The sequence below is a fragment of the Coregonus clupeaformis genome, unplaced genomic scaffold (assembly GCF_020615455.1).
Source record: "Coregonus clupeaformis isolate EN_2021a unplaced genomic scaffold, ASM2061545v1 scaf0458, whole genome shotgun sequence".
Taxonomy (NCBI): Eukaryota; Metazoa; Chordata; class Actinopteri; order Salmoniformes; family Salmonidae; genus Coregonus; species Coregonus clupeaformis.
Genome location: NW_025533913.1, coordinates 2011 through 18489, shown reverse-complemented (window position 1 = coordinate 18489; position 16479 = coordinate 2011). Strand labels below are relative to the sequence as shown.

General features: G+C 43.4%; 1 long non-coding RNA gene across 1 annotated transcript in view; it reads left to right on the top strand.

The window, feature by feature from the left end:
* Nucleotides 1–14476, top strand: part of LOC123484778 — a 130231-nt gene extending 115755 nt beyond the window's left edge. The window contains exon 3 of the long non-coding RNA XR_006658697.1: nt 14033–14476. This is a non-coding gene — a long non-coding RNA (uncharacterized LOC123484778). The remainder of the gene's footprint in view (nt 1–14032) is intronic.
* Nucleotides 14477–16479: the final 2003 nt, after the last annotated feature.

Genomic DNA, 16479 nt, shown 5'->3' with positions numbered 1-16479 from the left:
TACAGGGCATCATATAATGAAGAAATATCCTTTCAGAGGGAAATAGGTTGGACGTGAAACTATTCTTTGAGTGACAAAAGGCTTTCAGCAGCCCATCTCCTCTGTGACAGTGAATTGAAATGCACAAAGCTTTATGTTTCTAAACCCAGAAAAAGCCAGCACTAAATAAGAGAATACTTAGTTTGCAAGAAGCAGCCTACAAAATTGGTCATTCAATACTGCTTTAAACCACAATTCCCCTGTTGAGAAAATAACTGCTGTATTGTCTGCAAAAAAGAAAATAATTCTAATTTATTTTGGCATTCAGTAGCTAAAGTACTAGGGGACTTAGCTACAGTACGTTGAAATGCATTAGCTGGATTTTCTGTGCGTAGTGAGATTGTGTATTTCAACCCAAGTTATTTTAATATTCCCAATGACTCATGCTATTGAATTCAATGTGTTTAAAATAAGATGGTTGTGGATATTACTCAGGCATTGAGAAATAAATAAATTACACTCTGACTTTTAATTCAATATAAATGTCAAGCTCTGGGGTTGGCGGGATACTGAAATAATAGTGAACCCTCAGTGTATTCAGAAATAAACATGTTTCTGACATGTTTTCTGCTTGCTGCCCATCTGAGGTAGTGGGAGGAGGGTTAAAGGCTCACTCTGGCAGCATTGTGTTAGTGTTCAAAGGCTGTTTGATACCAGCTCATAACCATGGCAATAGAAAATAGGAAGCGTTCATGGCACTAAAGCAAAATTAGACGCCCTTGGAGCAAAGGAGCGAGAGAGAGAGAGAGAGAGAGAGAGAGAGAGAGAGAGAGAGGCAAATGCATGCTATTGCTTGTTTCAGATAACACTGCATCAAATGCTGTGTGGATGATAGGCCTTGAGAAAACTGTGATGTTGGAATCAGGCTTGCTTTAATCAATTAGGACTTGAGCAGTTACAATTTCTCCGTTTTATATTTATGGAGGCCTATGATCACCAGGGCATCACAACAGACTGATAACATATTATGCTCAATGTTTTCCATCCTCTCTCCCTCCAGCTTTTTATTATAGCCTCACATTTACATTTTAAGTTTTTGTCATTTTGCAGACGCTCTTATCCAGAGAGACTTACAGTAGTGACTGCATAAATGTTTCATACTTTTTCGAACTGGTACCCCGTGGAAATCAAACCCACAAACCTGGCGTTGCAAACGCCATGCTCTCCCAATTGCGCCACACAGGGCCTCCAGCCACTGTTATGTGACTATTTGTGCTAGTGGGGGAGAGATCATCATCACAGACCTGTTTACGTTTTACTGGGCATGACATTAGATGTGGAAATGTTGAATAAGTGATGCGCAGTGATGCTAAACAAGAGGCAGCGGACATTATTCAGTCATCCATTACAGGGGGTACAGTAAAAACAACTGGCTTTGGTTTCTGGTAATTGGCGAGTGGTTCTGCATGAGAGCTCACTAAGGCCGTTCAGTCATGCTATGTGAGTTCCATTTAAAAAAGCACCAAAAAGCATATTTCTGTTCATTACTTCTACCCTTCCTACACTAAAACTAAAGCAATCGATGACAATCAGTTTGCTCCGGTGTCTTATAAGATATGGCACTCTGTAATATGACACCTAATTATTCTAGTTGTTGCCGTGCCGATGCTGGTGATCTGGGATTCTGAGAATGTCCACATAATGAGCTGCAACGTCTGTCTGGGGAACATTTTCAAAGGGCTGTCCCTTTACTCCAGCACACAATGCTGTCTAATAGAAAATCTGAATCATTATTTTAATTGCTTAGTTTGGTAGTTAAGGTTATGAGAATGTCACATCGCTCTATGAAGAGGTGCAAAGAAAAGAGTGATATATAAACAGGATATATATGTGCTTTTGCTTGCTCTTTGGGGTCAAGGTCGGGTTTCTGTAAAGCACTTTGGGAGTGTTGATGTAAAAAGGGCTTTTGAAAAACATTTGATGGATGGTTCAACATCTGCAGTTCTGTTTTAATTCAGTTTAATGATGGTTGATGACCTTGTGGAAGCTGTGAACTGTAGGAGAAGTGTAAATATGAGGATGTTATTCACATATAATTGGTACTTATCTTTCTCTTTTTCTCCCATCCAACAATCCAAGATGGCTGGTCAAGGTTATTTATTCCCTGTGTCAGCAAACCATTTTCTAGTTTTCCATCCTTTCTTGTCTTTTATGATACAATGACTTGTTACTCAGCAACCTCAGGGGCCTAGCGTTGAGTGAAATAACCTATTTAATGTGAACATCTCCCATAGACCTGTGATTCTGTGTGATGTTGTACTACATCGTGTCTTTCTTTGTTCAAACAGCAATGTTTTACAGAGTATAGCCTAGTATGCTGTGATAGCTGGCTAAACACAGATCTTATCAGGACCATTCATCTGACAGGAGGCTAATCTGATCCAGTTATCTATCTACTTCCAGGCCGAATAGCAGGCAGGCACCGCTATGCGTAGGTAATGTTTCATTAATATGAAACTATGATTAATCTAGATGATATTTCTCTATTATCTTAGAGTAATAAGATGGATAGATTATCAGTCTGATTATCAGATCAGGAAGATAATCATGTCTGCCAATAATAGAGGTGGCTATTATCATCAGGTATAATAAAAGAGGGCTGGTCTCAAATGGCAGCCTACTCCGTATTTAGTGCACTGCTTTTGACCAGGCCCTGGTAAAAAGTAGTGCACTATATAGGGAACAGGGTGCCATTTGGGACGCAGCCCTAGATGTAGATACTGTATATTAAATGCCACCATTGACCACTGAACTGACAGGACTATAGGCTTTTTGTGTTTAAACACAAAACGACATAACCTCAGGACTGACTTGATCCTCTTCTTTCATTGTTTTTAAGGTATACACAATCTATATTAAGGATTAATTGCAAAAGTGGACAACTAAGTTAATGAAATATGAATATACTGTTTCATTCATTATTAATGCATAATGAATGTAACAGCGCAGTATTAAAATAGCAGCGGCTTGAGATAATTAGATGGGTGTGGTGCTATGAGACTAGAACTGGTTTCTCTGTTTAATGGCATAATGTCATTGCCAAGCTCCTGGGAATGTTGAGTAGAGAGGTTTGCAGTCTCATACCGTATGACAAAATAGATAGAAATGAATGTCTTAGTTGTCCGAATGACTGACTTAGTCATCTGTTATTACATGTGGATATATTCCAGCTAAATCTTGATGTGCTTACAGTAAGATACAGTAACATGGAAATGTAACTAGCCCGCTAGCCCGAGGCTGGTACTTTTCAGACAGGGCAAATGTGTCTTTTCCATTATCGCGTAGCAGATTTTGGACCCAGTCTAGTAGAAATTGTGGTCTACTAGCCCGGCTGGCCAGTGCCCAAAATCCTGAAGTTCCATCACTGTACAGTAAGATATCTAAGATATTGACCCTTTACACTTGTGGGAATTGGCCTATATGTATAGGGCTAAATTGAAATGTTTCTTACAGATGAAATATGAAAATCATATGCATAACCATGGTGGAAATTCAAAGGCAACAGTTTGGAGAGAATGGGAAAATTATTAGACTAAAGATGAGTACACATAGTGGAAAAAACGTTGACACTGTATATGACATGAGTTTTATGACTTGGAAATGTGAAGTGCACAAAAAGGATTCACGGGTGTTTGGCATGCTTGTATGACATCAACGCTATATTTATTATAATGTTACTGTACAGCCACTACGTTCTAGGTGCTTATTAGTGCCCAAATCTGCTGTTTTCAACCCGTATACGGGTACAAGTGTAAATTGCTACCAAAGATCTACTAAACCATTCATATCTTCTCTTTACTCTGCTGGTAATCCCAACACACCCACACGTTAACATCACTGGTCATTTATTGATTTACGGGTAGTTTGCCGTGGGCGAGGCCTTGGTTGCTGAATTGCCTTGGTGGAGGAGGAGAATGAGGAGAAGGAGGCAGAGGGCCAGCAACAAACACGTGCGCACATACACACACATACACACACACACCCTGGGGCTGATGGCTGTGGGCGAGGCAGAGGTAGAGAGAGAGCAGGAGAGGTGCCTGGATGCTGGAGGGCAGCAGTGTTGCATTAATTAGAGCTTGTGGGATGAAATCGCTTTTAGGGAGGAAAGTCTGCAGGGATAGTTTTCTCTCCTGAATGCACTCAGAATATTTCTCAGTTCCAGCAGTATGATGAGGAATAGCTCAGTTATTCATACAGATGTGTCCATGAGAAGAGTGGAAATGGAATGGAATAGGAACACGATGAAAGTGTCTCTAGACTCATGTGTTATGTGTATCAAAAATGCATGGTGGAAAAGTGCATAGTGCTATAAATGTAAGTTCCGCGTGGAAACAACATTAGCTTGGCACCACACACACCTGGACAGTTATTGCTGATTGAAAACATCAACCATCTGTTCTGTACAATAGTTATGTGAAATGTTGAAAGTGTATACTAACATAGGCCTGGATTCAATCAGATCAACCGACACCCACATAGCTGATACAGTATTTTGGCGTGTCGGAGGAAGTGTATAATAATAATAATAATAATATGCCATTTAGCTGTGTTGGAGCTGTCAAATCGGTGAACAGCTGCTCTTGATCATTGTCATGAAGCCACACCGTTCCCACTTGTGTTAGAAGTTCAAAACAAGGAAGTGTAGGTTATATAGAAATAATGATGCTCAAATTGAAAATCATTCAACAAAATAATTAGGATTTGTATCAGCCTAATCGAGGTGTAGATTACATCTCACATTCCAGTGTTCGAACTTGTAAACACTTGTAAACAATGCTGCATGGGATCTTAATGCGACTCCATGCAGCCAATGTGTGACACTCTGGCTCTATGGACTTTGATTTTGAGCCAGGGTTGTTATTTTTCACTTGGGTGTATTTCTATGTTGGTTATTCTAGTTGTTTATTTCTATGTTTGGTTGGAGTATCTTGATTAGTCATATGACTCCCAATCGGAGGTAACGAGTGTCAGCTGTCGGCTCGTTATCTCTGATTGGGAGCCATATTTATACTGTGTGTTTTCACTTTGTGTTTGTGGGGTTTTGTTCCAAGTTTAGTCTTTGTTACTGTTGGACTTCACTTTCGTCTTTTGTTTTGTATTGACGTGCTTTTCTAATTAAAAGTCATCATGTTCACTCGCAACGCTGCGCCTTGGTCTCCTGTTATAGACGATCGTGACAGAAAAACCCACCATAGAAGGACCAAGCAGCGTGTCCAGGAGCAAGACAGCTGGACATGGGAGGAAGCGCCTGGTAAGGAGATCGAGAGGCTGGCGATGGCCCAGGTGGGCAAATCGTGGTCCTGGGAGGACATGCTCGGGGGCAAGGGACCTTGGGGGAAGATCAAGGCCCTGGCGAGAGAGGAGCAACGGCGTCAGCAGGGCCATCATCGTTGGAAGGACGAGAGGCAACCCCAAAAAGTTTTTGGGGGGGGGCACATGGCTTGGGCGGCTGGGCAGCAGGAGGCTGCCACAGGGAGACGTGGAGAGAAGGCTATCGGATTACGGGAGCCATTGGCGAGTAGAGGAAGGGAAGTTGTTGTGGCACGGCGTGAGAGACTGAAGTGTGTTACCAGTCCGGTCCGGCCCGTTCCTGATCCCCAGTTAAGGCCAGTGGTGTGTGTTCCCGGTACGGACCGGCCTGTTCCTACTCCACGCACCAGGTCCACGATGTGCGTCGCCAGCCCGGCCCGGCCTGTTCCGGCCACTCGCACCAGGGATACGGTGCGCGTCGCCAGCCCAGCCCGGCCTGTTCCTGCTCCACGCACCAGGGATATGGTGCGCTTCGCCAGCCCGGTCCGGCCTGTTCCGGCCACTCGCACCAGGGATACGGTGCGCGTCGCCAGCCCAGCCCGGCCTGTTCCTGCTCCACGCACCAGGGATACGGTGCGCGTCGCCAGTCCAGCCCGGCCGGTTCCTGCTCTACGCACTACGCCTGTGGTGTGCGTCACCAGCCCAGCCCGGCCTGTTCCTGCTCCACGCACGAAGCCTACGGGGTGCGTCACCAGCCCAGCCCGGCCTGTTCCTGCGCCACGCACGAAGCCTACGGGGTGCGTCGCCAGCCCAGCCCGGCCGGTTCCTGCTCCACGCACTAGCCCTGAGATGCGTGTCCTCAGTCCGGGACCACCAGTTCCGGCACCACGTACTAGGCCTTATGTGCGTCCTCAGGGTCCAGCATGCCCTGTTCCTTCTCCCCGCACTAGCCCTGAGATGCGTGTCCTCAGCCTGGGACCACCAGTTCCGGCACCACGCATCAGGCCTACGGTGCGTCTCAGACGGCCAGAGTCTGCCGTCTGCCCAACGGGGCCTGAACTGCCCGTCTGCCCAACGGCGCCTGAACTGCCCGTCTGCCCAACGGCGCCTGAACTGCCCGTCTGCCCGACGGCGCTTGAACTACCCGTCTGCCCAACGGCGCTAAAGCCGCCCGTCTGTACTGAGCCTGCAAAGCCGCCCGTCTGCCATGAGCCTTCAGAGCCGTCCGCCAGATCGGAGCCGCTAGAGCCTTCCGCCAGACAGGAGCCGCTGGAGCCTTCCGCCAGACAGGAGCCAGAGCCGTCCGCCCAGACAGGATCAGCCAGAGCCTTCCGCCAGACAGGATCAGCCAGAGCCTTCCGCCAGACAGGATCAGCCAGAGCCTTCCGCCAGCCATGAGCAGCCAGATCCGTCAGCCAGCCATGAGCAGCCAGATCCGTCAGCCAGCCATGAGCAGCCAGATCCTTCAGCCAGCCATGAGCAGCCAGATCCGTCAGCCAGCCATGAGCCGTCCAGCCAGGATCCGCCAGAGCCGTCCAGCCAGGATCCGCCAGAGCCGTCCAGCCAGGATCCGCCAGCCAGCCAGGATCCGCCAGAGCCAGCCAGCCAGGATCCGCCATTTAGTCCGGTACTGCCCCTTAGCCCGGTGCTGTCCCTTATCCTGGTGCTGCCCCTTATCCTGGTGCTGTCCCTTATCCTGGTGCTGCCCCTTAGTCCGGTGCTGCCCCTTAGTCCGGTGCTGCCCCTTAGTCCGGTGCTGCCCCTTAGTCCGGTGCTGCCTCTTAGTCCGGTGCTGCCCCTTAATCCAGTGGGGTTAAATGGGAGGGTGGTCATTTGGAGGAGGCTACGTAAGCAGGTAGTGACTATGGTGGGGTGGGGACCACGACCAGTGCCAGAGCCGCCACCATGGACAGACGCCCACCCAGACCCTCCCCTAGACTGTATGCTGGTGCGCCCGGAGTTCGCACCTTTAGGGGGTACTGTGACACTCTGGCTCTATGGACTTTGATTTTGAGCCAGGGTTGTTATTTTTCACTTGGGTGTATTTCTATGTTGGTTATTCTAGTTGTTTATTTCTATGTTTGGTTGGAGTATCTTGATTAGTCATATGACTCCCAATCGGAGGTAACGAGTGTCAGCTGTCGGCTCGTTATCTCTGATTGGGAGCCATATTTATACTGTGTGTTTTCACTTTGTGTTTGTGGGGTTTTGTTCCAAGTTTAGTCTTTGTTACTGTTGGACTTCACTTTCGTCTTTTGTTTTGTATTGACGTGCTTTTCTAATTAAAAGTCATCATGTTCACTCGCAACGCTGCGCCTTGGTCTCCTGTTATAGACGATCGTGACACAATGGCAATGTCCGCTTTAGGTATAATGCCAGGAGACACTTGTGGATTTGACAGCTCTAATGCATTTCCACCCCCGACACATAGTCTCTCTCTCTCTCTCTCTCTCTCGCTCTCTCTCTCCTTCCCCCCTTTCTCTCTCTTTGTGGCCATTCATGCTTCTCTTTGTGTGTGCATCCAACAGGTAAGTTCAATTTTTCTTATCCCAGACCATTTAGTTCCCCATATCAATGTGGGAGAAAAAAATGGTAGCCTAGAGAACAGATGAACACCCCTGTCTCCTTTCTCTAAAGAAAGAAACCTCTGCACTAATTATTGCTGCAGCTCACCTGAACATCCTTCAATGACACAAAACCTCTAAGGGAGCCTTGATTATTTTTCAAGGCTGCTGAAAGGCACAGGAAACATAATGACATTAGATTCCTTTAAATTTGTGGATTTTGGGGCAAATAAATAGGGATTCTATAATTTGCCCTGTCAAACAAAGGTAAAAAGTCTAAAGCTCAAAAGGGAGCCACAGTAACTGTTAACCCACTCAGTGTCAGTCGCTTTAAAGACAATTCACACAACCACATACAGGGGTGGCTGGGCTCCAGAGGTGGCAATTCAACCTGGGGCAATGTGATTTGTATTCACCCTAAGAGAAAACTATAAATCATTGGGAATGTCTTGTTGTTTAGATGCCTGTCAGTTTATGTTTAAGTGCATCTAAACCAGCTGTTGCCTGGGGGCTTTATGGTTATTTATTTAAAAGCTTAACAGACACACCGTCATAAGACATACATACAGTGGGTGAAAGAGGCTACAATGACAGCATGCACATTCATCTGAAAATGGTGTCATTAGTGAAAATAGTAAATAACACTTTGCTATTGAAGTAGCTACATGACTTGAATCATCAAATATGATGTTTGTTTTTTGTTGCTTGTAAATATTCGACTGTGCTGAGTCCACAGTTAAAGACAGCATAAAGCTTGAATGTTGATTCCCAAAGAGACACAAAACAGATTTCAGATTGTTCCAAAAGGTGCTTGTTCACGCAGAAATAATGCATAATAAATATGCTAAATGCATCCCTGTGCACAGCACAGTGTAGCAGAAATGTATCAGCAAAGATGCATGCTTTCATTCGTTTGAAGACATCAAGGCAATTATTGTTTGTCCCCTAGAGAAATACTTATTGTTTGAGGAGGACAGTACTTGTGAATTGTATTCTATTTTAGGTGAGGGTTTTTTCAAGATGTAAAAATGCATCCATTTATGAGCCCCAAGATAAAAGTAACCCTTGTGAATAAAGATGACATAATTTCAAAGACTTGAGTTGAAAAACAAACTGTCAGTTTGAAGGTGTACAATAACTAAACTTCACAGATGAGACAGAGAGAGAAAGACCGACAGAGAGAGAGAGAGACGGAGAGAGAGACAGAGATAGACAGACCAACAGAGAGAGAGAAAGAGACAGACAGAGAGAGAGAGGTTTATTGGGTATTGTACTATATGATTTTCATAGCACTGATGCAGTCTTCATACATCACCCACACACTAAAGGAGGTGAATGACCCCAATACACCAAGCTGTGAACCAGACCCTCCCACTCTCTCTCATCTCTGTGCTCCACCACAGTGTGAATCCCTCCCTGCACTCTCTAGGCCATTACATTACCCACAACCCAATAGCTTGTTGATTGCATTCTCAATGAATTCTTCATGACATATCCGCCGTACACATTCTTGTTGAGTATTGTTGAGAGGTAGAGGTTTCTGTCAAAGTGGAGAAGCTCATTTGTTGCTTCTCTCTGAGGAGACAGGCTAGATGTCTGCGTTGTTCTGTTCCGCCTGCTCGGCTCGGCTCCCGTCTCAACCTCCTAGAGCAGCTTCTCCTCCATTAATTGAGACCCATACCATGAGCTTGTCACTACAAAACGTGGTCGTGCTGCCTCACAGCCGGGGGAGATTTATCAGGGTCAGACTCCCACGGCTTGGAGGAACAACCAGCCAGACCTTCACATAATCCTGCTCTCACTGGCAGGCGGAGACATTCACCTCCACGAGCGGGAGCTGGAGGTCGTAGGGCGTGGGGAGGGGCTGGGGCGGACACACTGAAGGGTTTAGCATTGTTGAGAAGCACAGAGTCTAGAGTCTGCCCAGTGCTCTGTCTCCCTCTTTGTATCCAGGGATGGATCGATGGCTGGTGCCAGAGATAGCAGCATCTTCATATAAGGTTTTAAATGAAAGGAAATATTTTAAATCGATACATCTGCAGTCAAGAGGGCTGCTAATATAAGATTTTGATGAGGACACACAATAAGCCTTCCACAAGCTTCCCACAATAAGTTGGGTGAATTTTGGCCCATTCCTACTGACAGAGCTGGTGTAACTGAGTCAGGTTTGTAGGCCTCCTTGCTCGCACACGCTTTTTCAGTTCTGCCCACACATTTTCTATAGGATTGAGGTCAGGGCTTTGTGATGGCCACTCCAATACCTTGACTTTGTTGTCCTTAAGCCATTTTGCCACAACTTTGGAAGTATGCTTGGGGTCATTGTCCATTTGGAAGACCCATTTGCGACCAAGCTTTAACTTCCTGACTGATGTCTTGAGATGTTGCTTCAATATATCCACATAATTTTATTTCCTCATGATGCCATCTATTTTGTGAAGTGCACCAGTCCCTCCTGCAGCAAAGCACCCCCACAGCATGATGCTGCCACCCCCGTGCTTCACGGTTGGGATGGTGTTCTTCGGCTTGCAAGCGACCCCCTTTTTCCTCCAAACATAACAATGGTCATTATGGCAAAACAGTTCTATTTTTGTTTCATCAGACCAGAGGACAGTAGGATCTTTGTCCCCATGTGCTGTTGCAAACCGTAGTCTGGCTTTTTAATGGCGGTTTTGGAGCAGTTTCTTCTTCCTTGCTGAGCGGCCTTTCAGGTTATGTCGTTATAGGACTCGTTTTACTGTGGATATAGATACTTTTGTACCTGTTTCCTCCAGCATCTTCACAAGGTCATTTGCTGTTGTTCTGGGATTGATTTGCATGTTCTCACCAAAGTATGTTCATTTCTAGGAGACAGAACGCGTCTCCTTCCTGAGTGGTATGAAGGCTGCGTGGTCCCATGGTGTTTATACTTGCGTACTATTGTTTGTACAGATGAACGTGGTACCTTCAGGCATTTGGAAATTGCTCCCAAGGATGAACCAGACTTGTGGAGGTTTACAAAAATAATTCTGAGGTCTTGCCTGATTTCTTTTGATTTTCCCATGATGTCAAGCAAAGAGGCACTGAGTTTGAAGGTAGGCCTTGAAATACATCCACAGGTACACCTCCAATTGACTCAAATGATGTAAATTAGCTTCTAAAGCCATGACATCATTTTCTGGAATTTTCCAAGCTGTTTAAAGGCACAGTCAACTTAATGTATGTAAACTTCTGACCCACTGGAATTGTGATGCAGTGAATTATAAGTGAAATAATCTGTCTGTAAACAATTGTTGGAAAAATTACTTGTGTCATGCACAAAGTAGAAGTCCTAACCAACTTGCCAAAACTATAGTTTGTTAACAAGAAATGTGTGGAGTGGTTGAAAAATGAGTTTTAATGACTCCAACCTAAGTGTATGTAAACTTCAACTGTATATTTACATGTACATTTTAGTCATTTAGCAGACGCTCTTATCCAGAGCGACTTACAGTTAGTGAGTGCATACATTTTTCATAATGGCCCCCCTTGGGAAACGAACCCACAACCCTGGCGTTGCAAGCGCCATGCTCTACCAACTGAGCTACACGGGGCCCCTTGTATATCATGAAACATTAATGTGCTGCCATGAAAACATATTTTTGTGCCATATTTTACTCATTGACACATTTTTTGCAAGGAGGAGGGATTCCAGAGTCATATTCAAACTCATAGTTCAGTGTAATTTTGTTCAGACCCCTATCCATTTCCTGAAAATGTAAAGCTCTGTAGCATCACTATAGTGAAAGAAGCCTTTAAGTCATAGATATTCAACATTCAATATAGTTTTGAGAAGATTTTCTTTTTCAAAACATTTGTAATTTCCAGCCATGGCCGTGTGGTGTGTGGTTTGTGGCTATTTGCCGCTATGATGCTTCAACGACAAAACCCAGGGCAAGGGAATCTGAAGCCAAGAACTGACCGTGACCTCATAAAACAATACAACGTCTGGGGAAAATTGCTTCAATCTGCCAGGCCTCTCAAACTGTATTAAAGGTTTCAGACTCTAAGGCAGCCTCCAGTCATTCTTCAAAGGGAGATATAGCATCTCCTGAACCAAAGACTCCATAAGGCCATGTTCCATTGGCAGACTCAGTGGATTAGAAGCTACTGTCACTCAGTAGGGTTTTGCCCCACATGCTTTCATCAGCTTGTCAATTACATGGAGACGATGACCTTTTTGTAAATCACAAAATGCATTAAGGCAGCAAGGCATTGATCGACAACCTCACCCTCTACACACACAGATACCCTTTAAGTACACTCCCGGCCGCTTTCATATAAGTCACCTACACAATCTGTATATCTAAGTTCCTGTCAATGCTTTCTCTATGGTATCTGACTACAGGAAGGGTTACTGCACCATCACAAAGCCTTATAGTACAGTATGTGCCAGCACTGAATCCTTGGATAGCACCCCTTCCTTCTTTTATCAAGATATTGCATATTAACCGCCTACATTGAGAATGGGATGTAAAGTTCAAGGCTGCTATTCATTTACAGCATATAATGATATTTTTCTAGTTTTTATGACATTGATTATTCTTCATGCTCTGCCTCAGTGCTCTCCTCCCACGGTGGTGAGAGATACGTATGTAGCTTCAGGGAACCACAAAGGTCTTACTCAGCCAGCCCAGCAAAACTAGCAGCCTATAGCCTGTTGTACTGTTTGTTTTTCCTTCCCTGCCGTGATTAGCTTCGGAGGGACTTTGGACCGTGGGCTTGTTCTGTAGAATATGGACTGTTCCGATACAGCCAGCCAGCCATCCGTTGGCTTTGAAGATGTCTTCAAGTTGTCTCCAAAAGCCCACGCTATACTGCAGCAGAAGCATCCTGGCTGCATTCTATTTGTGTTTCCCTTTTTGCCATCACCCTCATTCGATCAAATATTTGTCCTGGTATATAGCACCGTTAAATTAGGTTTCTAGACCTTTACTCTCATTTAGAAGGTAGTTAAATTCCTTTCTATTACGGAATGTTATCTTGTTTGAGCCAGACTTTCAAAGTGACTTAACGTGTGGGCTCATTCAAAAAATTAAATTAGTTCCCTCAGCTTCAGGAACTCAGATGATGGTATTAGTTGTCTGCAATGAGGGAATGCAAAATTGATTTATGCATTGAACAGCAGCACAGAGCTACACATGTGGTACATTTATTTAACCTTTATTTTGACAGGGAATCAGACCAAGGTCTCTTTTCCAGATGAGCCTTGTATAGCATCACAATACACATTAAAATACATTAAACTACACATTCATATACACAAAATATGAAAATACTTATGTTGTAGCCATTAGAGATCTTTAGATTCTCAGGATCAGAGAATCTGTCCATTCTCTCATCAGTTGACTAGCTCTCACAGCTTCAGAACGTCTCAGATTCTTTCTGAATTCCATTGAGAGCAGCTGGAGACGATCACTATTTTATTTTCTAATATCTTTCTAAATCACCATATTATAACTGTAGGGTCAATGTCCCATAGAGATGTTGATATTGTCATTGACAATGACATTACTGGTAATGCTACCATTACCTTTTCTATTGCCTTTTTTTGGAGTAGACCAACTTTCAGGATTGTATTGCTTGTTCTGTACATCATAAAAACAGAAATAGTGTGTTGCTGTCTTTGTCTCGAACAATGTCTTTAAAAAGTACTTTCAAAGTTAGACAACATTAAAATAAAAAATTACATTTGAGTGAGAATTTAGCAGATATATTGCATATCACCTGGAATAATTTGATCAGATAGTGTGGAGATTGGAAGACAGCGCATTAGTGAGCTGTCAGATGAAACAGAATGGAATGTTTCCCTAGGGAAGGGGAGTCTTCATATTAAGACAGCAGAATCTGGGTGGAATTTGGAACACATTGTCCCTGTTTTCATCCATTTAAATGGCCATTATTTTTATTCCTGGTTACATGTGGAGATCTGTTCACTATTAAACAAACACTTACACACACACCCACACATTATGAGATAATTTTTTTGAAACCAGGTGATTACTATATCCTTTGAAACATGATAATACATTTTCTATCAATTAAATTATGCTGGTAAGTTACCCATTTCTAAACCAAAAAAATTCAAATTGTGCAATTGATCGTCCATAATAGTCACAGATCATCATCCAACTGTCATCCAACTGTAATGTGAATTTCAACAGATGATGCAGTGATCCTCAACAGAAACAGATGATGCAGTGATCCTCAACAGAAACAGATGATGCAGTGATCCTCAACAGAAACAGATGATGCAGTGATCCTCAACAGAAACAGCCAGCTGCAAGCTTACATCTTGTCACAAGAAAAATGAATATAAGCCTGTTTTATGCCATATAGCCAACACCACTGTCCAAGGCCTGTCTAGAGCCACAACCCTAGATGGTCTACCACTAAAAACACCCGTATCAGACCATCTGAAAAACAGACAGACAGGCCAGGGTGACCTGCTTTCTGCTCTATATCAAATGTCAGTTGACAAGAAAAACATCCGTTCCTCTCTCAAACACTTGAAAGAGAAACCATTCAAAGATATAGCAGACTTTTTTAACCCTTTCTTTTTCAAGTGATGCAACTCTCTGTAAATACTTTTGTAACTGGGAGAACTCTTCTCTCTTTATTGACATTTTATTTCACCTCACTATTAAAAGAAGAGCCCTGAGAATTAATCCATCTGCTGTGAAGTTAATAAGCAATAAAGTGTGTATTATCAAGCAAATGGGTAAAAGGCAGTGAAGCATGGCAATATGCATGAATGTACAGCATAGTACAGACTACTAGCTAAACAGACATCCACAGAATAACAGAATAGATAGATTCAACCATCCAAACTAGCCACAGCCCTTGAACATTTGTATTGCTACAGTGAAACATAGCAAGAGTGACAAACTGTGAAATGCCATTCCATATCCAATGACCAAACAATGATTTTATTACAATGTGTGTTCTTTCTTTGGACACATTTCAAAATAAGTATCCTCCATTGTGAACTCTAATGCATAGCAAATTAATGGTAAAAGGGTTTTATTTGTATGTGAGCCAGCATCAGTGACATTTGCAGGTAGCTAGCTTCACCGTCAGAGGATAGACAGCAAGGCGAAAGGATTTAAAAACTGATTATAATGAAACCACTTTATATGCAAAGGAGGGCTTTAAATGGCCTTAAAAGAGCACCATGTCAGTTATATAAATGATCTTCTGTTTCCCTCTGTGTTCTCCCCTCTTTATTCATCTATTCTCAGATGAGAAGAAGCATGAACGAATGTTTTACCTCAAAGTTTGTTTTTCCTGGGTCTTTTACCCCCCATTTTACTTTTTCTTTCATAAGTATCCTCGCTGCAAGGTAAATTACCCGTAAACCAACAGTACAGAGCCACAGAGCTGCAGCGATAGCTAGGCCTAGCTGAAAGGTGACTTTTCAGAACATTAACTATTTATTGACATTCTGCACTGTGCTTCCATGCGCTGCACCATCCATTATCCCAGAGAGAAGAAGAGAGGAACAATGCAGCTCATGGATGTGAAACAAGAATTCCGGGAGAGAATTAGTTTGAGTCAATTTTTCTAACCTGGCAATTCATTTGTCATCCTCCCGTCCCAACCTGAAGCCTGGCTGATACCTCCCAGGTTTTTCTGATTAAACAGGAGAGAATTAATAACAGGTGTCTAATGGAAGGGGAAGTAGACTCACCTCCCAGACCAGAAAACCACACACATCTTCTTGTGAGGACAGGACAGGGCAAGCAATAACCTCAAATCTGCAATTAGATGAAAAAGGACTGTCTGGGACCTTGGCCTGTAGCATGTTCACTATGTCACCTCAGCTTGGTCGCATGGTTTATAGATCTATTGTGGCATACCGCTAGGCTGTGTTGAGCCTTTCAGATAAATATAGGCTTTGCTGAGCGTTTCATATACTGTAGGTCAGCTGTTTGTGCTTGAACAAATGCAGAATATATTTTCCTATTTCAGACCTCAAAACCACATCAAACTTAGATCCCAAACTACCTTTAATATTCTAAACTATGACAGATTGTCTGCTTATTACACTACATAAGCTACATTTTGATTAGATATAGAATTTAGGGAAATATAATATATCTAAAGGATATTATATCTAATCTATGGTGTCTTTTTATGGAATTGTTCCATATTTTTCTCATAATGTGCCCTTCAGTGCCTTTTAAACAGAAAATAAATGGAAGTCACATGGATGCTCAAAGTGCATGATGTTCTGTGTCTACTGTCTAGGTAACGAATTCAGGAGAATCTTTGATTACCTCAAATGTGGTTAGGGGTAATGGTGGCCTGTCTCTTAGGAGCCAACCCAGAAGCAAATTATATTTCAAATCCATTAAATGTTACCTCAGATCCATGATTTGCTTCCAGCAAGCAGCAACCCGGGGCAACGGGGTAATTTAATTTTAAACCTGGAGCCAGGAAGGGGATAGGTCCCTGAGCTAAGTCTTCTGTGCAAGGTGGAATATTGTTATGTATTGAGTAATAATTGATCTATGGCGCCTCTCAAGCAGTGGTAATGAGAGCTTTGTACCATGGAGAACCGTAACCCTCATTTGTTGTAACTACACACTGCCACATCGGAAATAATATA